Here is a 26,600-nt window from a genome sequence, read left to right as displayed (position 1 = left end):
TATTGTCTTGTTCCTATCAATTTATCTATTGGCAATATTATAATGAATAATGTGTGGAGTGGCAAGAGGAAAGGAGGGACCCGGAATGGTGTTTCCCAAGACATTTCCCAAGACAGAGAGCCAGTGTGGCATAGTGGTTAAGAGTGTCGGACTCTAATCTGGAGAACCAGGTTTGATTCCCCACTCCTCCACATGAGCAACTGACTCTAATCTGGTGGACTGGGTTTGTTTCCCCACTCCTACACATGAAGCCAACTGGGTGACTTTGGGCTACTCACAGTTCTCTCAGATCTCTCTCAGCCCCACCTACCTCACAAAGTGTCTGTTGTGGAAAGGAGAAGGAAAGGTGATTGTAAGCCGCTTTGAGACTCCTTAAAGGTAGAGAAAAGCAGGCATCCATTAACCCGCTTTCCCTGTATTAGTGATTCAGTACAATATTCGGTTTCAGTGTTCAGTGGGTAGATGTGGCCGGTCACACTTTCATGTAGTATATGCTGCAGAGCAATGCAGAAACAATGAAATACCCATCTAAATGCACTTTATTTATTAATTTATATCCTATGCTACAGCCTTATCTCCCAAGGTAGCTAACATCAGATGATTAAACAATAATTTAAAAAGCAAATAAAAAATAATGAGATCAGTAGAATGGTGATATTCTATGACCTCACAGTAACATATAAACTCTAAACTTGCATTTCCCCCTTTTTTAAATGAGTGCTGTTTTCTCAGAGGAGCTGAACAATAATTATCTAATGTAGGCTCATATCCAATAATCTGTGTCCCTGGAGGCAATGAATTGTTGCATATACACAGTACTTGGACTTAGATGGACTTGAGAAGCACATTGATTTAGGAAGCTACATGCTGTATATACATATATTACCCAAACCTCCATATATTTATTACCTTAAGGCTTATTCTCACACCACCATTTTCTTCGGAGAGATACATATCAGTTGTACACGGGGGGAAAAACCCTGCAATATATAATACAAAAATAGTGTTGTAGGTATACTGAGGACTCATCAGTGAAGGTATGGGCTTTCAACTCATGATTAAGAGATATTTTGAACTGGAAAAAAAATTAAATAGCCACCGTAAGACTGCATTATATATGATTTTTATACATGTATACATCTCCAGGTAAGAAAATCTGGTGTGGCAATAATACAAGGTGAGATTTTTAGAAAAATGGTGTGAAATAAATAAATACTTAGCAATCCGGGATGTGGTAAGTGCATTTGACACTCAGGTTTTCTATGAAGTTGAAACAAACAATGCATTCAATGCATCTCTAATGAGTTTCATACTTTTGGTAGACCTTTATATATTTAATACCTTGTGAAACTTTCCCTGGTGATTTCCCCCCTCCCAAACGCTTTTTTAGTTTTTCTCTTAGTGAAGCCAGCCCATTTAGTAAATGCCAATGAAAACTTGATACGAATCACATGAAACAGAAGACTTTTATCTAAATGTTACCCATTTTAATCATCCAAGCACTATATACATATTTATAGTTCACATTCTGTGTGATTGAATTATCTACAGTAGTTAATCACTGTTATAAATAATAGCAGTGAATCATTTTAACTATTGCGATCATAGTGCACTTATGAAAATAACAGACATGCTAACTAGACATATTTAATGGCTCTTTTGCCCCAGTCTTTTCTCTTTGGCTTGTTTACTCTCTAAGATGTGTAGTACTTGACCTAAATGATGTGTTTTATTTTTAATACCACACACACAAAAATCTGTGTCTGTGGGAAACAGCGTGGAATGAAGTTCTACCTGTTCAATTAATTCATGATCACACAGAGAAGAAAAATAATCTCCACAATACATCTGGGTCCTGTTGTCCTGTACAAGCAAAATATTGACTTTATTCAGACATTTAAAAAACCCACAGTTTGTTCCTGAGGAGAACAAGCCAGGAAGTCTTCAGGATGAGTGCACTCCCGCACTTTATTTTTGGTTACCATTTAGTTTCCCTCTGTGTTATCCAGCTTCCTTTCTCCCCTGCTGACTGCACCAAAAATGGATGTGTTCTTGGTTTAGAAATATCTATAATGTACACATTAAGCATTTTATCAAATTTTGGGCTTGCTGCTTGCCTACCAGTAAATGCTTAAGATAAACTCATACCTTTCAAAGCCACACTTTCTCACCAGGGTAACTACTACTCATGCAAGTAAACTCACAAGCTCTTAAAGAGAAACTCTACTGCTGACATTTAAGTGATATTGCTACAGCTAACATTGATTCACAGAGTATTCAGATTGCTAGGGTTGCCAGGTCCCTCTTCGCCACTGGTGGGAAGTTTTTGGGGTGGAGCCTGAGGAGGGCAGGATTTGGGGAGGGGAAGGACTTCAATGCCATAGAGTCCAATTGGCAAAGTGGCCATTTTCTCCAGGTGAACTGGTCTCTGTTGGCTGGAGATCAGTTGAAATAGTAGGAGATCTCCAGCTATTACCTGGAGGCTGGCAACCCTACTCATTGCCTCCATACTCTTGGATTAAACACAAGACACACTATTAAATGGATTAAGGACCATGCTTTACAGATTTGAATTAACAACCATATGTGGATTAGGGCTGTCGATTCGGTTAGTCCCAAACTGAAAACAGCCGAATTTTCCCCAATTCGGCGGTTTCTAGTTCAAATGGAACCGAATTCAAAAAAGGCGGGAAAATGACAAGCCGAATTCGGCAAGTTCGGGGCGATCACTAAATAAATTTGGCAAATTCGGGGGCTCCGAATCAGCAGCATAACCATCAGTTAGTAAGCAGCTAGCAGCATTCTCCAACGGCCAGTGGTGGCCAAGCCGGGTCTTCTTCTGGCCAATCAGTCGTGGTTGAGTACATGAGCCCACCTGCTGCATGGCCCAGGGAGAGAAAGAGAGAGTGTCTGTTTGTGTGTGAGAGAGATCCCTGTGGGGGGAGATGCATGTGCACGTTAACGCCTTTCCGCAGCTCTGGGGAGCATTTTTGGAGGTAGAGGTCCCAAAATTTCAGTGCAGCTTCAGGGGACCCTTCTTGCAAGAACCCCCAAGTTTTGTGAAGATTGGGTCAGGGCCCCCCGAGTTATGCGGTCCCCCCCATCCACCCACTGGAATGAATGGGAGCAGGCGCGATCCTGTGCATCTAGAGAGCGGCAAATCCAAGGCAAAACCTCCCATGCATAATTGGAATCATATTATTACTCCTGAGTCCTGACTCCCAGTCCCTGCTCCTGATGGAAGACATCCACAGTAAGACTCGTTTAGAGGCTTTTCTCTATAATGTTTTTTCCTGCATGTGTGTGTGGGGGGGGAAGCAGAGTCTGTGGGGGGAGCAGTTTCTGTGGGTGGGGGGGAAGCCAAATGGGGCTTTCGCCCATTCTGCTGAGGGGGGTGTGCCCGCTTGCCTCTGCGGGAGTGTGTGTTCTGCTTTTAAAGTTTTAAAGTTTAAAGTTGAGTATGTGTGGTGTCTAGCAAGTCTCTCTCCGCTTGGCACCCGGGCCGCGCCTCCTCCTCCTTGATTTTTTTCCCCTTTGGGGTTGAGCCGAGCCGTACTGGTTTGAGGGTGGGGGCTTCGCTCATTCTGCAGAGGGTGTGTGCCTGCTCGCCTCTGCGGGAGTGTGTGCTGTGCTTTTGTTTTTTGCCCCTAGCTTGGGGTTGAGTGCAATGGTGCGGCTTGCGTGAGTCTCTCCCCGGCGCAGCGTGGCAACCGGGCCGAATAGGTAACCCCACCTTGGAAAGTCAAAGAATAGAAACATACAAAAGAGAAAGAGAGGAGAGGTGCACAACTTTTCTCACATTTGGAGGGGTCATTTGTGTAAGGAGGGGCTTCCCTCCACCATGACAAAAGGAGCAGGGCAGAAAATACTGTGGGGCCATTTTTGCATGGTTTATTTTGATGCTTGCTCAAAACTGGTTTTTGAATTGTGACTTAAACAATGCATTTGCCCGGTCCCGAGACTACCGACTACCGAGTCCAATGCAAAAGGGGAAATTCCACCCCCACCTGCTCCTTATGCATAGCTAGCGCGCCTCTGTTCCTTTCCATGGTTTGCAAACTCCAAGGTCGCGTCACGTGTTGCTTTGCATAGTTTTGCAAACTCCAAGTCCAGACGGTCTATTTATTTCTATTCATTCCAAATGGGCAAAGGGGGGGACCACTTCCAGGCCCCATATCTCGGGACCCCCTGACCCAATCTTTACAAAACTTGGGGGTTCTTGCAATAAGGGTCCCCTGAAGCTACACTGAAAGTTTGGGACCTCTACCTCCAATCACACTGCCCCCCAGAGCCATGGAAAGGCGCGTATGTGTTTTTAATGCCTTTATTCCAATTGGCAATTTTGGGGGGGACCCCTTCCAGGCCCCATATCTCGGGACTCCCTGACACAATCTTTACAAAACTTGGGGGTTCTTGCAAGAAGGGTCCCCTGAAGATACACTGAAATATTGGGACCTCTATCTCCAAAAATGCCCCCCCCCCGAGCCACGGAAAGGCTTGAATGTGTTTTTAATGGCTTTAAACGGCCAATTTTTTCCCCGAACTCCAAATCTTGCGGCGAATTCCACAGATCCGAATCGGGGGAGTTTGGACTTTGGCATTTCCTGAATAAAAATGGGCCAAATTTTGCCGAATCCAAATTTTACAGAATTTTTTTTTCAATAGCCCTAATGTGGATCCACGCAACCAAATACTGGCTAAAACTCATTTTTGACCCTACTGGAAGGGTTGCCAGGTCCCTCCTATCCACTGGCAGGAGGTTTTTAGGGCAGAGCCTGAGGAGGGCAGGGTTTGGGGAGGGATTTCAATGTCATAGAGTCCAATTGCCAAAGCATCAATTGTAATAGCGGGAGATCTCCAGCTAGTACCTGGAGGTTGGTAACCCTACCTACTGGCCTAGCTCTTGCCAATAACCATCACGCAACCTTGCAAAGTGCAATAGAGAGGAAACTTCAGAAACACGGCCTCTCCCCCCAAGTCTTACTGCCCCTGGGATATCAAAAAGCAAAAGAAATTATAAAACAAAGGCTTCGGGATCACCCCCTTCAATCAGATAATAGGGCTCATATACACAAATATTCATCCATCCTGTGTCCATCCTGCACTACACCAAATATTTTCAGCTGGCAGTCTATCTCAAATCCCTTGAAGTTCCTAAGTACTGGAGGTCTTTTACCCTTGCATGTTTCAACATTCTACCTTCGGCCCTCCCGGTTGGCAGATATCACCACATTCCTGTTTCCCAATGACTTTCTCCCTTTTACCTTCGTCCTTTTGCTTAGGAGAATTATTAGGGCAAAGTGGAAACTGTGTATATAACAGGTTCAATTGATCCCTTTAACCCTGAAACTTGTGTCATAGTTCTACATGTGTAGATGATGCTCTTTATGTTCCTGCCCTGACACAAGAAGAAGAAGAGTTGGATTTTATACCCTGCTTTTTTCTACCTTTAAGGAGTCTCAAAGCGGCTTACAATCACCTTTCCTTCTCCTTTCCACAACAGACACTTTGTGAGGTAGGTGGAGCTGAGAGAGATCTGAGAGAACTGTGAGTAGCCCAAAGTCACCCAGTTGGCTTCATGTGTAGAAGTGGGGAAACAAACCCAGTCTACCAGATTAGAGTCAGTTGCTCATGTGGAGGAGTGGGGAATCAAACCTGGTTCTCCAGATTAGAGTCCGCCACTCTTAACCACTATGCCACACTGGCTCTCTGTCTTGGGAAATGTCTTGGGAAACACCATTCCTTGTTTTTCACTAGCTTCACATCTCAAAAGGATGCAGAGGAGTCCCTGAAAGGTAGCCTAAACCTCCCCACTGGAAGCAATGGTGTCAGTGTAGCACAACTCTCAACACCTCATCCTTTCAAGCTGTTCAATTACAAAAAGTTGGATTATGATCCCTCCCTTGATCATGCTAATGCCTCAGGGTGCTTGCTAATTGTTCCCTCATCCACAGGTTTCCCACCAACACAATCTGAACCTACCATAAGGCACTGCTAGCCTTGCTCAACATGCTTCTTTCAGCCTGCTAATCAGCACTTCTTGCAAGTATTATTGCCAATCAGACAGGAAGAGGTCTTACCCCCTAACAATCAGATATATTTCTGAACAAAAAAAAGTGATCCCCCCCAAGCTGTGGTCATGGCACTGTTGTAGCCCTGTTACTACATTCTGACAATACAAGGGGCGACTTACTTTTCTCTGCTCTCTCTATTAGCATTTCAAAAGTTCCTGAAGTGCTCTCTCCTCTTTCCCCAAGCAATAGGAGACCAATTAATCTTTCAAATGTACCTGACTGCAAGAGGACACCCAGTACCTTCCAGCAATTATAATTACCAAAGGATGCAAAAATTGCATCATTCTGGAGCAACGCTATATAAGGGCACTTTTGTTGTTGTTGTTAAAGTGTAGTATTTTGCTTTCCTTGAGCTGCAGGACAACAACTGGAAGGATTCCATCCATATCTGGTGAGAAATGGAAAGCATGGCTGGCAACTCTGTAGTGTGGAACTTCTGTTGCAAGTGTGAATTCAGCAACAATCACACTGGCAACATAGCTACCATCTAACACCCACCCACCCCCAAAGTGGAATTAGTCCTGGTTAGTTATTCAAGCCTCTCCTGGTCTCCGTGCCAAATGTATGGAAGATGATTGAATGGCCACAGATAAGCGCCCACATTGGACCTTCTTGATGGCCTAATCCTGCTAGAGGAGACAAACTGTTAAACAGTGCAAACAGCCCAAGCAGGTCCAACAACCACTGCCCAGCTAACAAACCCCTCTAATCACACAATTCAACGATGCATGCAAACTGCAATAGGGGAACAAATTAACAAATGATCGGATTGCCCATTTCTCACTGTGTAAAACCCCAATTGCTTTCTAGGCTGCACCTGCTCACTCTCCGATTTTCATGATCATTAAAGCCTAACCTGGCAGCTGCGGCTGCTGCTCCAGCACAAAATGTGTGAGAAGGGAAGTTGCTGAATTCAGCCAAGCCAAATGCAACACTTGGTGAAGCGCCACCCCAAACTGAAACAACTTCAGCCGAGTTCCATCGTAGTGCAAACACAGAACTCCCATTGATGCCATGCTACAAGAATTCCCCAAGAGTACTTGGGGAAAGATACTGCAGACTTGGCCAACCTGAGAAATCAGCAGTGGCTGAACATGGACTGACACAAACAGGACACAGGGTCTTATTCCAAGACACTGAAAGACTGGACAATTCTACCAACTATTTTGTCAGATTGCACAGAGAAGCCATTGAAATTCATAAACATCAGCACAACTTTAACAGAAAAGAGGAGAGTTTAAGAATGAATAAGGCTTGGCTTCCTGCCCTGAAAAACCTCCAGACAAAGACAACATTCAACAATAGCCATACAGATTAGTTTTGGATTACACCCATTAACAGATCACTTCAGGATACAATGGTTCCATATTAACATACCATACCCTCATTAGCACATTATCTTGATACTTACAGGACAATACTTTTGCAGGACAATACTCAGCTCAAACCCAACCCCTTTCTGACTATATATTACTCTTCCTACACCCTTGACACTGAGAGACACTGTCCTTCAGTGTTACTACTCTGAAGATGCCTGCCACAGTTGCTGGCGAAACGTCAGGAAAGAAAATTCCAAGACCACGGTTACACAGCCCGGATAACCTACAAGAACCAATGAACTCTGACCGTGAAAGCCTTCGACAATAATTCCCCAAGAGCTTGTACATGTGATTTCGATCTCTGAGATCCTTTGTACAACATAGGCCTTTTATGCAGGGACATTTCCCCACAGTCACCCCCGTTGACTGCTTCGGGGCTTCCTTTTGATTATGCATGCCTTTTCCATTCATCAGAGATTGCCTCGCTCTCCCTGCACATTTTGCCCATGTTTTCCAAATGCTGTTTTAGCCAGAATCTGGAAAATGCAGGCCAAACGCATGGGGAGAGCGAGGCAACCCCTGACGGGTGGAAAAGGCATGCATAATCAAAAGGAAGCCCCGAAGCAGTTGGTGGAGGTGACCATGGGGTGGAGGGTCCCTGCATAAAAGGCCACAGTGTCCCCCACCTCCCTGTTCCATATTTTTTTATTTATAGGGGATGATTAGAATCTCTACAACCTAAAAAATTATATCCCTAATGGCGAAACTAACCAATCTAGTAAATAAAAGACCTAGAGAAGAATTTATCTCAAACTGGAGGCCCTGTTATCCTTATGCAAGAACAATATAAGGTATGAGCAGTTTGATATGGAGGATATAAAAAATTAAAATGTATTGTTGTTCAAGTTTAATAGAAATATAGAAACAGACAATAAATATAATATACTTTAGAATGTATTGGGATATAACAGATATCCACACCCAGGGTAGACATGCATACTTTTGTCAAAACAATTGAACAGTAGATAAGACTTGTGAAGTATCACCGTAACCTCCACTCCCCCATCCCCCCTTTTAAAAAATGCTTATCCTTTTATTTAAAAATAAAAAAATAATATATTTTTTAAAAAAGCGTATCCCTGTATTCAATTCTACCATACTTAACCTTTTTGGATCTAACCTCATGCTGACTTAATTCAAAAGTCACAAAGAATGCAATTAAGGCCATCGTTATGAAGAATGTGGCGCTGGTCGCAACCCCCTTTATTCAGAGATGGGGGAACACAGACCAGGTTCTTAGATGGTGGTCTTAGTTCTAAACTAGGGAGTTTTTAACCTTGGCATGGTGCAGGAAGAGAGAGGGAGGGAGACCGGAGATTCTCTTCATGAACAAACTATGGCGAAAAGGCCAGTTTTATTTTTACAGTGTAGCATGTTTTCATATTTTTAGATGTTTTTACAAGTATTCCCATTTTTCTTCAAGGAAGAGTAGTGTGGTTTGTTTCTATGTAGGTGACCCCCCACCTCACTTCCCTGAAGTTAAATACACTTGAAAAAGAGCTATAAAGCTCAAAATGCTTTGCAACTTTTTTTCTCTCCTACAACAGGTTTGGACATTTTTATCCTGTCATTTCTGTCATGGATTGATGCAGCTTTCTTGTTTTTGCTCTTTGGATCCTGGCCAATAGCTCCAGGAAATGTCATGCAAGTAGTCGCAAACATTCATATGATTGGCTTAGGTTAGTCACACAGAGAGTTTGTTTAAAAAATTATAGATTGGTTCTAGGTCCTTTGGATCCGAGCATGAGATAAAAACATGACAATCAGATTTGACTCAGTCAATCCAGATGGGCATCTTGTAAACAAATTAAACACTGTGGCTCCATAATTGCATATGGAAACATCAGGCAATAAGAAGTAAAGAATGCCTCTAAAGGACACACACGTGGTCTTCCCAAAGACCTAGTTAAACTTAGCCTTTGTTACCTAGCAACTGGCTTCTTGTGGGAGAAGGCACAGTTCAACTATTAACTATTAAATATGCTGAGGACAGTTTCTAGATAGCTGTGGTTTGTCACTTAGCAGAGCCTTAGCAATACTCCCAGAATAGCTTCCCACAAATAAATGTTGGCGGGATTCTAATAGTCACACCTAAACTATCAGGGATGGGGCACACGATTGTCAACACATTATTTATTACTGTGTTTATTTACATTTCTTATTAGCTGCATCCTGCATGAAAGATTTGAACTGGCATATAACAAGACCCCCCGCAAAAGAAAATTTATAAGCAACAATCAATCAGTGCTATGAAAAATCACCAGTAACAATGGCATAAAAGACACACACAAAAATCATCTGGGACAGTTATCAGTCATAGCAAAAAAAAAAAAAACAGTTTCAGCAAGGGAATAAGTATCAATAACATGACATTATTAGCAGAATGCCTGGACCAACAAAAAGGGTTTTCAACTGGTGCTTTAAACTTCAAAAAGCCAGGTAAACTACTGTGTACCCTGCAAATGAGGAGCCACTACAAAAGTATTTGGTGAGGTCACTGCCTGCCTTACTTCACAAGGTAGAGAACACTAAGCAGTGCCTCAGATGCAGAATGTTAACTGGCGAGCTGGTTAATTTGGGAGAAGGCAGCATTTCAGCCTCGAAGGCAAGAATCAGCACTTTGAATTCTGCCTGGAAACAGATTGGCAGCCAGTGAAGTTCTTTTAAAGCTAGCAGAATGTAAAACTCGCACCAGGCAATAACCTTGCTGCCACATTCTATATCATTTAATGGTTATGAACAGTAGTCAGATTCAATACCTATATACAGCACATTCAGTCATCTCAAGAGGATATGATTAGATAACCAGGCCCTAATTGCACTTGGGAGCTTGGGCAATGCCCTCAACTTGGGCACAAACTAACCCTGGCTGGCACAGGAAGGTCCATTTGTAACCACAGTTCTAATCATACCCTAAAGCTGTGAATAGGGCTGTTGATTCGGTTTGTCCCGAACCAAAAAACAGCCGAATTTCTCCCAATTCGGCTGTTTTTAGTTCTGATGGAACCAAACTCAAAAAAGGCTGGAAAACGGGGAGCTGAATTCAGTGTTCGGTGAATAAATTCAGCAAATTCGGGGTTTGGCACAGCAGCATAATCGTCAGTTAGTAAGCAGCATTCTCCCGTGGCCAAGCAGGGTCTTCTTCTGGCCAATCAGTCACGATTGAGCATGTGAGCCCAGCTTCTGTGTGGCCCGGGGAGAGAAAGAGAGAGTATCTGTTTGTGTGAGAGAGAAATCCCCGTGGGGGGGTGCGTGTACACATTCGCTTCTTTCCGTGGCTGCAGGGGGCGCATTTTTTGGGATGCAGCCCCCAAACTTTCAGCGTAGCTTCAGATGAGGCTTCTTGCAAGAACCCCCAAGTTTTGTAAAGATGGGATCAGGGGGTCCAGAGATATGGGTTCCCCCCTTTTCCCTATTGGGATGAATGGGATCAGCCGATCCTATGCATCTAGAGAGTGGCAGATCCAAGGCAAAACCTCCCGTGCTTAAATAGAATCGTATTGGATTACCCAGTCCCTCCTGATGGAACAGAAGACATCCACAGTAAGACCCCTTTGGAGGCTTTAATCTATAATTTTTTCCCGTGTGTATGTGGGGGTGGGGAAGCAGAGTCTGTGGGTGGGGGTAGTTTCTGTGGGGGGGAAGCCAAAGGAGGCTTTCGCCCATTCTGCCAAGGGGTGTGTGACCGCTCACCTCTGTGGGAGTGTGTGTACTGCTTTTAAAGTTAAGTTTAAAGTTGAGTCTGTGCAGTGGCTAGCAAGTCTCTCTCCGCTTGGCACCCTTGGTGTCGAGCCTCCTCCTTGGTGTTTTTCACTGTTTTTGCCTCTAGCCTGGGGTTGAGTGCAATGGGGTGGCTTGCGTGAGATCCCCTGCGTCTTGGATTTTTTCCCTTTGGGGGGTGCACCGCGGCGCTGTATTGGTTGGAGAGGTGGGGGTGGTGCTGGTGAGACTTGCTTGAGTTTGGTGGGGTCGTTTGCATAAGGGGGGAGCATCCCTCCACCATGAGAAGAAGGAGCAGGGCAGAAAATACAAACTCTGGGTGTTTTTTTTGCACTGTCTGTTTTGCTGCTCACTCAAAAATGTTTTTGAAAAATCTGACTTTCACAATACATTTTCACGGTCCAAGTCACCTGCTCCTTTTTCCCTTTTTTCTATAGCTAGCCAAGTGCGCCTCTGTTCCTTTCCATGGTGGCTCGCATGTTGCTTTGCATTGCAATGGTTAGCACGGGAGGTTTTGCCTTGGATTTGCCGCTCTCTGGATGCATAGGATTGGCTGATCCCATTCATCCCAATAGGGAAAAGGGGGGAACCCATATCTCTGGACCCCCTGATCCCATCTTTACAAAACTTGGGGGTTCTTGCAAGAAGCCTCATCTGAAGCTACACTGAAAGTTTGGGGGCTGCACCCCCAAAAATGCACCCCCTGCAGCCACTGAATGGCTTGAATGTGTGCTGTAAACGGAATAAAAATGCACATTAAGGGGGGACCCCTTTCGGGCCCATATCTCGGGACCCCCTGACCCAATCTTTACAAAACTTGGGGGTTCTTGCAAGAAGGTTCTTCTGAAGCTACCCTGAAAGTTTGAGACCTCTACCCAAAAAAAATGCCCCCCCTGAGCCGCGGAAAAGCGCCAATGTGCTTTAAGTGGCTTTATTCCTGTCACTGTAGGTGTTTTTTTGGGGGGGGCAACCTCTTCTGGGCCCCATATCTCGGGACCCCTGACCCAATCTTTACAAAACTTGGGGGTTCTTGCAAGAAGCGTCCCCTCAAGCTACCCTGAAAGTTTGAGACCTCTACCCCCAAAAATGCCGCCCGGAGCAGCGGAAAGGCGCGAGTTCATTTTTAATGACTTTATTCGGCCGAATTTCCCCCCGAACTCGAACTAGGTGCCGAATTCCACTGATCCAAATTGGGGGAGTTCAGACTTCGGCATTTCCCAAATTAAAACAGGCCGAATTCTGCCGAATCCTAACTATACCAAAAAAAAATTTCAACAGCCCTAGCTGTGAACTTTCTCCTCTGGGGCTGTCCAGAGCAGGTTGAATTGTTCATTTCAGATTTGCTACATCATCAGCCAACAGCATCTCAGTCTTGTAATGACTGAGCTTTAGTTTACTGGTCCTCGTCCAGCTCATTATCTCCTCTAGTCACTTGTTCAGAACCACCCACTGGTGCATCTGAGCCTGTTGACAAGGAGTAGTAGAATTAAGTATCATCAGTGAATTGCTGACACCTCTTTCCAAATCCCCAGATGACCTTCCCAAGTCTTTTCGTGTATATGTTAAACAGCATGGCAGGCAGGACGGAACTGGCGGTGCTGCAAAGGTGGGCAGAGGTCCTGCAGACCAGACAGCAAGATTGTAGTAGAACCTCTGCTGCTTGATGCACATCTTGAACAACCAGTCTAGAAGGATACCAGGGTCAATAATATTGATACTGATGAGTGGTCCAGGGAAATTGTGGAGGGGCTGTGGCTCAGTGGTAGAGCATCTGCTTAGTATGCAGAAGGTCTCAGGTTAATTTCCTAGCATCTTCAGTTGAAGGGAGAAGTTAGTAGGTGACATGAACGACCTCTATCTAAGACCCTGGAAAGCTGGTGCTGGTCTGAGTAGTCAATATAAATCTTGATGGATTAAAAGTTCTGATTTAGTATGTGGTCATATGTTCAATGTACATAGTCACACTGGCCTAGTCTTCTGAGTAGTGAACATTGTCCTTCAGGGAGACTAAGACAGTTTGAATCACAGAACCAGGGCCATAAACCAGACTGAAATAGTTCTAAAACATTGATTTTGTTTAGGATGCCTGGAGCTGCACAGCCACAACCCACATGCTGGGAGTCAGCATGGCGTAGTGATTTAGAGTGGTGGTTTGGAGTGGTGGATTCTGATCTGGAGAACCGGGTTTGATTCCCCACTCCTACACATGAGTGGCGGAGGCTAATCTGGTGAACTAGATTTGTTTCCTGACTCCTACACATGAAGCCAGCTGGGTAGCCTTGGTCTAGTTACACTCTCTTGGCCCCACCTACCTCACAGGGTGTCTGCTGTGGGGAGGGGAAGGGAAGGTGATTGTAAGCTGGTTTAATTCTTCCTTAAGTGGTAGAGAAAGTCGGCATATAAAAACCAACTCTTATTATTATTATTATTTCTTTGTCCGAACAATGGATAGTCGATACTGTCAAAAGTTATTACATTACTTGAGCTCATAATTGATTTTCTTTACCTTTTAAGGAGTCTCAAAGCTGCTTACAATCACCTTCCCAAACCAAGAAACCAAGCTTGTTTCTATGTTCCCAACCATAGCAAGAAGCAATGCTAAACATGACCATGGGAGCTAGCTTCCTCCTCACCATCCCTGAGAAGACCTGACATGCTGCTGTCTCCCTCTGAGGTGACTGACTGGCTACCCTGTAACTTCATTGGGATCTGGGGTGATGTACACTGACATGTTTTGAATGCTTTTACTTGATTATTTGCTGTCATTAGTGCTGTGTGCTATTGTGCTTAATGAACTGGTTTAATTGTAAATCTAACCTGGTGTGTGTAAGGTTGATCTTGCTCTCACTAGAATTCGAAAGAAAAGCCTGCAGCACCAATGCTTACTCAGCAGAGGAGAACTAAGTGCAACATTAGCCATACATTGAAACAAATATTTCCACCGGAATCACTCTAGGATCCAGCCTGTAGAAGTAATGTGTTTCCCTTGAAGTGTCTCTTGTTCTGAGAAAGTAAAAGTTATAGCTGTACATTTATTTATTTATTTATTTATTTCTATCCCACCTTTCTCCCCAATGGGGACCCAACATGGCTTACATTATTCTCTTCTCCATTTTATCCTCACATAAACACTGTGAGGTAGGTTAGGTGGAGAGTGTGTGCCTGGCCCAAGGTCGCCCAGCAAGCGTCCATGGCAGAAGAAGAGTTGGTTTTTATATGCTGACTTTCTCTACCACTTATGGAAGAATCAAACCAGCTTATAATTATCTTCCCTTCCCCTCTCCACAACAGACACCCTGTGAGGTAGGTGGGGCTGAGTGTGACTAGCACAAGGTCAAAAAGCTGGCTTCGTGTGTAGGAGTGGGAAAACAAATCCAGTTCACCAGATTAGCATCCACCGCTCATGTGGAGGAGTGGGGAATCAAACCCGGTTCTCCAGATCAGAGTCCACCGCTCCAAACCACCACTCTTAACCACTACACCATGCTGGCCGAGCAGGGATTCAAACCTGGGCCTTCCAGATCTTGGTCCAACACCCTAGTCACTACACCACACTGCCTCTCATGATAAATCTCTGTCATGAAAGGTGGGATCCAGCAATCCACTCATGCAAAGAGCATGGATTTTTGTGAAAGGGTCTTCCATACTTTCCCTTCCCCATGGGAGCCATTTCTTACCTCAGAAAATTTTATTCCCAGGGTCATGAGCCATGTGGCTATAACTCCCTGGGAGTAATAGCCACATGGCTCAAGGAGCTGCAGTGGGGAGGGGGAAGCAGGAGAAGTCATTCTCTCCTCCCTCTTCTTTTAGTAGCACTCTGCTGACAGAAAAACCAGGTCCACTCATGGAAGAGGCGGGAAGGGGACTTTGGTCCCCTTCCCCTCCTCCCTGAAGCCCCTAAACTGTGTGGCTATAACTGTTGTGTGGCCCTGGGGATGAACTCTTCCATGGCCCCTGCCGTCAGAAATGGCTGATGAAGGAAGGGGAAAGTGGTGAAGGTAAACAATCCTTTCGTAAAAATCCATGATCTTTGCATGAGAGGATTCCTGGCTCCAGCTCTTCATGACAGAGAGCTATCATTTACAGCTACATCAGCACCTTCTACCGGTGGATAGCCGGATCCCACCATTTGTCTTTTATTAATTAAATGAGGGGTTTTTTTTGTAAAAATGAGATAATTATTTTTAAAAACCCATGACAGACACAGCGTAACGCGAATTAGGAGTGTTTTATGGCGGATTACTTGATTCCCGACTGAATTAAAATTGCACCAGGAAAACGCAGCGCTTGCTCTGAATGCGAAGTCGTCCTCTGGAGGTCTTAAGCAGCATTAAGTAACGCAGTTTAAATTCATGCCTTTTGGTTTATCTGAATGCATATACCTCCTCATGCAGGCAAGGCTTTTGTCTCTCAATTTTTAATGAGAGACTATATGGGTTCCCACTGGTTTATGTTTTGTCAACTTAGCTGCTTCTGGAGGCATAATGGCTTTGTAAAATTTCTGCGACTCCTGGAGGGAATCCGAAGTCTCTTTGAAAGCCCCTGCATCTGGTTATTCATGTCCCCATTACGCTGCAGTTCGGGGAAAGGAGGGAGGATGTGCGTGGAATGCACATCGAGGAGCTGCAGTGCTCAGAGGCCAAGGGGGTTTGTGCAGCACGACTCCCCTGCCAGCTCCCAGAGTCCACACTGCACAGGGACAATGGGGAAAGGGGGGGGGGCAATCGGCATTCTGCTGGAGTGGCAGGATCTGTGATGTTATCACGCCTATGAAAAGGTACCTGTTTTCTTCCAGAACAAAATACCCATCCTATACTTACAGTTCAGTGCAACGGATGTGAACTGAAGACACAAACATGAAGCTGCCATATGTGATTAATAATTGCAACGTGTGATTTTTTTTTAATTAAAAAGATTGCCAGGGGCCATCCTAAGGGGGGAAAAACACAATAATTGGTGCAAGGGAATTATATTTTAATAATTTTTGTAACCTCTATGCATTTTGCACAAGCTTCTTCAGGGGAAACTTTCTCCACTTCTGAGTCCCATGCAAGCAATCAAGCAATTAGGGGTCATCCTAAACAGAGTATACCCATCTAAGTTCATCAAAACCAATGGTCATGTGAGTCCTGCTGGGAGAAAGGGAGGTTATGAATGGTGTAAATTAATGGTGGTGGATAGTGGCATCGAGTTACAACCGACTTATGGCAACCCCATGGAGTTTCTAAGGCAAGAGATGAGCAGAGATGGTTTGCCATTGCCTACCTCCGTGTAGTGACCCTGGACTTCTTTGGTGGTCTCCCATCCAAGTAATAACCAAGGCTGACCCTGCTTAGTTTCCAAGAAGTGACGAGAATGGGCTAGACTGGGCCATCCAGGTTATAAAAGCAAATATGTGAAGGATGGTGAAATAACTTCCAGATACTCCCAATATTCTATATATGATCATTCAAAAGGCTGGATCAAACCAGTCCTACCTAACAATACCCAGAGTAGCTAGGCTAGAGCAAAGGCTACTAATAGATTGAGAAATGAAACTAAAATTATGCACAGATCAAAAAGAATCACAGACACTGTAGGAATGGCCCGTAAATGTGCAAGAGACTATCAAGTGCAAGGATCCGAGCCTGAGTTCCCCCACCCTAGTTTGGCTCATTTTGAGGCTAACAGCCCATTTCTGAAGGGGGGGAGCTAGAAAATAAAATAAAAGGAAATTTAAAAAGAAAACAGTGAAAATGTCCCCACTGAAAACAGTCAGGCTCCGCCACCATCTCGAGGGGGCATTCCCATGTCCAAAGGGGTTAGGAAGCTGCCTAAAAGCAGCTCCGTCCCCAGGATTATCCTGGAAATGCCCCCCCACATACTGGTGTGGGATTTCACTGCTGGTGTAGCAGTGCTAGTGGCGGAGCCCTGCACAATGTGGCTTCCTGGTGTCGGTATGTTTGCACCCTCGCCGGCGTAGGTGCCACTTCATTCCATGATAAGGTGGCACCTACGCCGATGCGTGGTCACTCTGGCTCCTAAAGAGCTTTGCCCCCCCTTCAGGATTGCAGCCTAAGTGTTTTAGCTGAAAGGTGTGTCTGTCGGGCACATATCTTTCCCCTCATTGCCCCTCCCCTTTGCCACTCCTAGGAAATGGAACCGAAGAACAGGGTGCAGTTGCAAATGTTGTGGCAGATGTGGCTTCATCAGCTCAGTTTCAAAAATAGGAAGCAATTTCATTTGGATGATTTACCCTCGCAAAGGTAATAAAGTACTGTTAGATTTAGATTTTGATTAGTCATATGCTGAATGAATACCCTTAACAGATATTCTCAGGAAGGTGCCATTTGGATGGGCACATAGCACAAGGCCAGTGGCCTTGATCCAGCATTACACAAGGAATGGCTTGGTCTGTTTCGATTGTGTTTTTGTGTTTTATTTGTGGATTGTAAGCTTGTTTTGTGGAGAAAAGCAAGATATCAATCAATCAACTAGTCAGTTCGTCAATCAATAAACCTGAAGGATTGAAGGAGTCTGCTTTTCCATATGCTTTAGCCCACCAGTTAAGATCTTCCTTAAAAGCCCTGCTCTCTGTGTCCCCACCTACAGAGCTGAGGCAGGTGGCAAACAGAGACTGGGCTCTTTCAGTAGTGGCACCTCACTTCCTTTTGAAACTCCTCTGATGCCTACGTTACTTTCATTTAGGTTCCAAACCAAAACATTTCTGTTCGCTCAATTTTAATTTCAATTAAGGGATTGGCTGACTTTTTAACACTATTTTATCCTACCAATTGTTGTTTAAAGCTGTCTGTGCTCTGTTATGAGCAATGTTTTTATGCTGGGCTGCCTCTTTTTAATGCTGGATATTAATTAATACCTTTTAATTATTTTTGTTTCATAAGCTGCCTCAGGCAGGTTCCTGGAGAGGCAGAATAAAAATGTTCTAAATAAATAAAAGATAAATTGCCCATTTATCTTGCCTGAAAATGGGTATTCAGAGGTTAGGTCATTACTCATCTCTTCAAAGGGAGAGAGGAAGGTTTCGGTCCTTCCTGCCATTTCTCCTCTTGTATCCCCAAAGTTAGGAAGCAGCCTGTTTCTTGATGGCACATTCAAGGCTAAGAAGGCCACTAAGAAGGTGGTAGCTGGAGATCTCCTGCTTTTTCAACTGATCTCCAGGTGACAGAAATCAGTTCACCTGGAGAAAATGGCCGTTTTGGCAATTGGACTCTATGCCATTGAAGTCCTTCCCTTTTCCAAACCCTGCCCTCCTCAGACTCTACCCCCGAAATCTCCAAGTATTTCCCAACCTCCAGGTATTTCCCAACCTGGTATTTCCCAGCCCTAGTGATGACTCCTCACAAAAGATCTTGGTTGGTGGGGAGGTGCTTGACATATAGGATTCATGACTTCAGTCATATCTAAGATAGGAACCTAGGAGAAATGATGCTTCTTCTATCCTTTCTACTGTTGTTAATGGGAAAGAAAAAACAGGATACATAAAATTGGATATATCCGTGTGGCAACATGCTGCAAGTTTAGGCCGATCAGTTACTAGAAGTATAGAGTCTCATTAGGTATGACATAGATTTTTGTTACACCGCTCAGCTGGCCGCAAATTGGACTCATCATACTGAAGTGTATGTGCTCCAATTCTTCATTTCCTCTGTTCTGGTTGCTATAGTGACTGTCAGAAATCAGAGGGAGCAAACAAAAGGGGGAAAAGCAAAAGAAGAGTTTCTCCTTTTTTATAGTTGTCTATGTCTGTAGAACTTTCGGCAATTTTCTTTCCACATTCCACCCCCTCCCCTGCCCTGCTCTCTCCTATTACTTTGCAGGGATACACATTCAAGGGAAATATGGTTTTCCAATAAGCTACAGCTAAGTGTTCCTTATAAGATGAGAACTCGTTCTTTTGCTGAGGCAAGATTTGGTATGAGAGCTTTTCAAAGGGAAACCAGAGGAAGAACAGCATGCATGCAGTGTAAGGACATTTTCCTTTTACAAAACTCTCATACCAAGTCTATAAACTTTTTTTTTTTTAGTTTGACTGTATTCTGGTACTGAAATTGTGTTGCGGAAAAATGGATGCATGCACTAAAGAGGAAACAAATTTGAGATCAGTTCTTTTTTTTCTTTTTTTAAAAGGACATTCTATCTCTGGTCACTACTAAATTCCCTGTAAATTCCAGTTGCAATTAGTTCAGCATTCCCAATTTGCAGAAGTTAAAGCATTAAAGGTTTTCAGTGGGGCAAAGTGTACAAGTATTCAATTCTAGAGGGGTAGCTGTGAGACTTTATTGCAGCTAAAACGACAAGCACTGATTCCCGAATCACCGGGAATCCCCCTTTTGCTGCCCGGGCAGTGGGAAGAGAATAAAGAAGGAGCAGGCAGGGCTGCGGAGTCCGAGGGCGGCAACAGCTGAGAGTCGGGCCGGTCAGTCTGCTCCCGTTCCCACGTGCGGCTAATTTGCCACTCAGCCAATCAGCTCCCAAGATAGTTCAAATTGAACCAATCAGGAGCAGGCTGTAAGGAAGAACAGTTTGGACAGGGCTGCTGTCGGAGGACAGAAGGGCAGTTCTCACTCAGGTCTGGCTGGACCACAAAAAAATGGGAGCTTTGCCTCGGCAGAGCTCAGTCATCACCGGCGTTGCCCGTCCCACCCACCCTCTTTGAATAGCTGTTGTGTTTTGCTATTGTTAAAAAAATGTATGTGTGTTACTGAATGCTTTAAGGCATTGTTAATGTTGGTTGTTAGATCTTATTACATCACAATTATGATGGTAGCAGCATGGGGCTGGATGGGTTTATGGGGGGAAAGCGGCCTGCGTGCCCCTTTCCCTCACATGGGGGATCCCATTAAGGGATTTTGAGGAGAGGCTTGGGGTGAACAAGCCCGGATCGGTGGGCAATTGGTTAGCCTCTCAAAAGTGTCGGGGAACATCTAGTGGCCTGTGCCCAGGTGTATCCATGGACCGTCATCCCTGCTACTCCCAGCGGGACCTCTGGGGGTAGGGTCAGGCTCTACTGTCTGCATTGGGGTCAGACTATGCCTGCTATCCAGCTTCCATGCTGTGCCAATGCAGCATCGCCAATGCCAAACATAGTTGTGGCCATTTCTCCAATAACTATTAAATCTTTCTCCAAATAATGTTAAATCATTAAGCATGAGTTTTCGTTAAAGCCTGATTATTGGGATCTCCCACTTTTAGCCATGGGTCAGCAAAGTGTCTTTTGCAATCTTAAAGGCTAACAGTGCCATCCTAACCGAAGTGACACTTTCCTCATTCGATGGATTTAGAAGGGTATAACTCTGCTCAGGTTTGCACAGTAATGAATGTAACATGACATAAACTTTTGTGAACCGGAGCTCTAAACTTTAAAACTCGTTTCAAAGCAAAATTTTGAAATGTTTTAAACATTGTTAAAATAGGTTGAATCAGTTTCTGGCTCATAAAAATTTATCCCACCGTAAATGTGTTTGTCTTGAAGATTCCACTGAAGTATTTGTTGAAATAGTACTCAATTTCTCAGCTGTGTTCTTAGTACTCCTGTTTTGATTTTAATGAACACAGACTTTTGAAAAGTGCTGCTCCAAGATCTGTTTCTCAAGAATAATTTTTTAATGATTGTTTTTTTCCAAAACATGTGAAACACGATTGTAAAAAACTGACGTTTTTCACACGTATTTCATATCAACTTATTCAGTTGAGATAAAGCTGCTTCCTGCAGCCTCCTGTAGGCTGAGCAACTTAAATACTTATACATTTACTATGACATGAGTTTGATTCACATGCTAAGCTGAGCAGTAGGGTTGTGCAAAAAAAAAATCGGTAAATTTTGAGTTCAGATTTATTGGGCCCAGTTTTTCCCATTAAACCTGGAATAAGCCAAATACCCATACCGGTAAATATCGGCATTCGGCTTATTACCGGGTTTAATTATAATTATTTGGCTTTTTGGGGAATTGCCTATTCGGCTTCGGGGAGATCCCCAGGTTTTGGCATTCGGTAAACCCAAAAACCGAACGAAGCCAAAATGGCTAATTTTGAGTTTATTTTTGGTTCGGGTTTATCGATATGCACAACCCTACTGAGCAGCTTTCTGTCTGAGCTCTAGCTACTCTTGCTACAGAGTCATGGCTTAGTCATGTTGGACTCAGTTTTTAAAATGACATTTTTGAGTCCCTATTAGCAATACTGCCTGTGGGGAAATAGTCTCTCAAGCACTTATTTCTGCCCAAGTGGGAGTAAGAAAGTTATGCAGCCATGCTAGTTACCCATCCAGCAGGACTTCTCTCTCTCTCTCTGGGAATTGCCACCACCATCAAGCCTCGTATTATGGTATATTCTGTCAGAGGGCTTGAGCTGAGGCACTCCTGCTGCATTGCCATTTAAAGGCTCTGCTCAGTAAATAATACTCCTTGCAAAGTGTTCCAACTTTGGTATATGAGTTCTTCCTCTGTTCCCATGATCCTCTAACAGGTGGTGGGCAGGTTTTGTGTTTTGTTTTTTTTACAAAAATGGAGGGCACAAGCAAGGTGAGCTCAGCCCCGCTCCCCTGCCACATGAACTCATGAAGTTGCCTTCTACTGAATCAGACCCTTGGTCCATCAAAGTCAGTATTGTCTACTCAGACCCGCAATGGCTCTCCAGGGTCTCAGGCAGGGGTCTTTCACATCACCTACCTGCCTAGTCCCTTTAATTGGAGATGCCAGGGATTGAACCTGTGACCTTCTGCCAAGCAGATGCTCTACCACTGAGCCACATCCTCTCCCCACTATCATCAGCAGACTTTTAGCATTTTTCTCCCAGCCCACCTGACTTTTAGTATTGGAATTGTTCTGGGAGAAAAATCCCCTCACAGCCATTGGGGCCAGGAATGCCATTGTCACAGCATCTTCCAGAAATAAGGCATAAAGACAGCTGATTGCTCCCATAGGGGATGGTAGAGCCATAAAGGGAGCTGCCTACATTCCTGATGCAGGCATTTGTTGTATGCTATGACCCATCCACCCAACATGGGACTAGCTGGTTGCTTCATGGCCAAGCACCAGTGGTTGATTGTCCTGTGACTGGCCTTTTAGGAGACCATTTTTAACCTGCTTCATATTGGTTCCGGGGCGATGGGATAAATAGGCCTGGTTTTCCACCTTTCTAGACTACAACTAGGAATGGCAGGAATAGGTTGGGTTCCTCATGATGGGTAGGATTATATAGTGAGCACCTCAGGGTTGCCAAACACCAGGTTGTACCTGGAGATCTCCCGCTATTAGAATTGATCTCCAGACAACCGAGATCAGTTCCACTGGAGAAAATGCCTGCTTTGGAGGATGGACTCTGTGGCATTATATCCTTCTGAGGTCCCTCCTGTCCCCAACCCTGCCCTCCCCAGGGTCCACCCTCAAAATCTCCAGGTATTTCCCAACCCAGAGCTGGCAACCCTATCCCTGAGGCATCATATGATGAAGGGCCCTTCATGAACCACCCCATCATTTGTTGCACAGTATGTTGAGTTGGGAAGGAATGCCCTTGTTTCTGTGATGAACCAACCGAACCCTTGGCTGCCTGTGCGGCAGAAGGAAGGAGATTAAGTTTGATTCCTCACAGCACTGCTCATGTGCAGGTGAGGATAAACAAAGTCAGCCAAGATTTCTGGCCTCATTTGGAGCCAAGATGAAGTGGCTTAAATGAAATGCTGCCTATCTCAGTGTACAATAAACAAGTTAACCCCAAGATTTGTTATCCTGTGTCTTATTTGGGAGCAGTGTTGGGACAAATGCTTGAACCAGTGGAGCATGGTTAGGAAAGGCACACAAGCTTGCAGGGTTTGGCTTCCTTTGCCCCCCTTCACTGCTTTACGTAGGAACTTCAGCATAATGACGGTTGAGTAGTTTGCCCCTGAATCTGGCAGGCTGGTTTTCCCCCCTTCCAAATTGCCAACCCCGCAGCTGCTTTCAAATAAAGTTAAAGACATCAGTGGACTGCAGCTTCTCAGTCGGCAGTTTTTTTCTTAAACAGAGTATAAATGGGAGCCAGCTACAAATGCTGTCTGAGGAAGTCCGGAGTTCAAAATCAAACATCAGAGCCTTGGGCTAATATATTGGGTATGAACGAGTGGGTTCTCTCACATCAAAAGCCAGCTGCTCTACAGTAACACCCACACCATGTTCTGAAATATAAGGGGGAAATTGCCCGCCTTGCTTATGAAATGTAGCCCTGCATAAAACAGAGCATGAGGGTTTTCTGTATAATGGTTTTCTGCAGATTTCTACTCGATAACTAAAGATCTGTGTTGAAATACTGTATTTTTCAGAGTTGGCAGCCTGTTAAATGAATGAAAACCACTTATACAATTATTGGATTGGGTAGGTCTCTCTTTCTTTCACACACACACACACACGCATGCACCACAACCCTTTGAGTTACTTCAGAGAAATTCTGTGACGGTAGAGCACAACGTCGGCTGCCTGTTTATTCATTCATAAGTGGTCTCAAAGTTATATGAGTTGGACAAAAGCAGATGTTCTTCCTTAGATAACTACATGCATTAAGACTCTGTAAATATGATGAATGAAGACCAAAATGCAAACTCTTCTTGTCCTTTTGTAAGGGTCAAGATGAGAGAAAAATGCCAAATTGGGATTTGTACCAGGTTCCTTAAGGTATTTTTTCAGGCTTGGTGGAAGGGAGGTACCAAGCTTAGATGACAGTCACTAAGGGCCAGACTAGATGTGATGGCATCCTGGTGTCCAGCACAGGACCACAGCGGCCATTTCAAAGTGGTTTAAAAAATGCCACAAGGGCCCAGTCCTCATCTGGCCCACAGCACAGTGGGCTGAGACACTGTCATAAGAACTTAAGAGAGGTCATACTGGATCACACCAAGGTCCAGCAGTCTGTTCACAAACAAGACGACTGCAGCAGCATCCTCCCTGTATTTCACAGCACCTAATATAATAGGCATGTTCCTCTGATCCTGGAGAGAATAGGTATGCACATTGACTAGTATCCATTTTACTAGTAGCCATGAATAGCCCTCTCCTCCATGAACATGTCCACTCCCCTCTTAAAGCCTTCCAAGTTGGCAGCCATCACCACATCCTGGGGCAAGGAGTTCCACAATTTAATATGCGTTGTGTTTAAAAGATCACCACATGCCTTTTAAAGTGGCAAAACAGCCATTGGGGACAGCCCTTTCAGCACTTGAAATAGCACAAGGGTGGGTGGGTGGGAGACAAGAGTACCTCATCCTGCTGCACTGAGGGCCCTGACAACATTTTTAAACCACTTTGATATGACAGCGGCATCCCCATGGCAGACACTAGGATGCCAACATATCTAGTTTGGCCCTGAAAAAACTGGCGAGAGAGTAAGGACATAACCCACACATACCCCACCCCTGATTTTGTCCCTTATCTCTGAGGTGCTGTATCATAGCATCCCACCCTTATAAAAAGAGAGAGCCGGTGTAGTGGTTAAGAGCGGTGGTTTGGAGCGGTAGACTCTGATCTGGAGAGGCTAATCTGGTGAACTGGATTTGTTTCCCCACTCCACCACATGAAGCCAGCTGGGTGATCTTGGGCTAGTCATACTCTCTCTGCCCCACCTACCTCACAGGGTGTCTGTTGTGGGGAGGGGAAGGGAAGGTGATTGTAAGCCAGTTTGATTCTTCCTTAAGTGGTAAAGAAAGTCAGCACATAAAAACCAACTCTTCTTCTTCTAGACAACATACCATTCTTAGTTATTTAGAATGGCATTATACAAATACTCCAAGCCATGGATCATTTCTCTCATCTTTGGCAAGTTCTGTCCAGTGCTTCTGTTCTGTAGATCTTTTGCTCAATAGGGAGGGAGCACAGGATACATGGTGTATTTGTTAACATTTGTGCCAAATGTTTACCAGTAGATCAATTCAAAGGTGCTTACATAGGAGGAATAAAGATACCTCATGGATGGCCCTGATGATATTGACAGTACAGATGTGGGTGCACATAATAACTAATCTAAATCTAACCAGAGTCATCCCCATTCTTTACCATAGTTAAAAAAATAAATATGAGTGCAATAATTTCTGAGACTAAGTAATTACAAGGGTTGCACTGGCACCTTACTTACTGACTGGCTTCAGACAGTTCCTCAGGCAGTGGAAAGGACATCAAAGACAGATAAAAATTCAGCAATTATTCACCAGCAAGCCAGAACACAGAGCATTTCTGTGTTCATTGATTCTTCTTTCTACCAATTTTTACTCCATCTAAGGCTTTGGGAAGATTTTCCGGTTCTGCATAACCATGAGTTGGATTTAGCAGGGTTTTTTCCACCTGATTCTGTCCATTTCCCCTCCTTACCACATCCCCCATCCCACATGACTGTTATCTCATGATCCCCAGCATGGTATTTTGGGTGGTCTTTGTTCACCAGTTGTAAAGCTGACTGGATCCAACCCATGGCTCTGTTTGCATGAGCAATTTTGTTAGTTGGGGTTAATTTTGGTGAGGAAAAAACAAAGCTCGCAAAGTGGTGGGGACAGATGCAGAAGCCAGGCTTTGGATCCCCTCCCCAGCAATGATAGGTAGTGTACATGTCCTGTAGGGGATGACAGCAGCAATCACTGGGCTTATATTCGTTGACAGGCATGGATGTGCAGAATGTGTGTGAGAAGTAGAGACAGGGTAGAGTGCACTCACAAAAAAACCACATGAGACACAAGAGGTCTCTGAAAGGCCAAAAATTTGCCCCCCTTCTGCAAGACAGAACTTCTGGTTCTAGATCTCCCCCATCTTCAAGTTGTTGTCAAACCAGCCACACAGTACAACCTCCCCACACACACATAGAGCTGCTATTATCCCCACCAGAAAAAAAGAGAGGCAATGTTATGTTCACATGTAAAGAAAGTGTGTGGGATGGGGATCTGTCTTGAAGCACAAAAATAGTACCTCACTCTGGTGCTCCAGGCATTTTCCTTTCAGCCCTGTTTCAGTACCATAAATCAACATCTCTAGGAGAAATGTATTGAAATCAACTAAGAACAGGGAGGTTTAGTTTCCCTCTCCAATGTGCTTCCCCTATCCACCCACTCCTATCTCCCACACTTGAAGATGTCAGGAGAGGCAGAAAAGTGCATTCTCATGCCAAGTCATGCCTCCTTGTGGTCATGAAAATTGTAATTCTCTCTCCAATGGGAATATGTTATCCTATCACCATAAATTTGGTAGAGGGAACTCACTTTGGATATAGTCTTTTAGAAGATGATCCCAATTGGTTGGAATGAGGAGAGGGGTTGCAGGTAGAAATGTGTTTTCCTTTGCAAACAATGAAAATGAAGAAAAAAAAGAATAGAAGAATACTGATAACAAATGAACTCACAGCACCACAATATATTTTCTGAGCACATCTTTAATTGATAGAGCTGTGAAAATCCTTTTTTTCCCATTTTAATATT

This window comes from Euleptes europaea, chromosome 1, assembly GCF_029931775.1.
Source record: "Euleptes europaea isolate rEulEur1 chromosome 1, rEulEur1.hap1, whole genome shotgun sequence".
NCBI lineage: Eukaryota > Metazoa > Chordata > Lepidosauria > Squamata > Sphaerodactylidae > Euleptes > Euleptes europaea.
Note: the sequence above shows the minus strand (reverse complement) of the source record.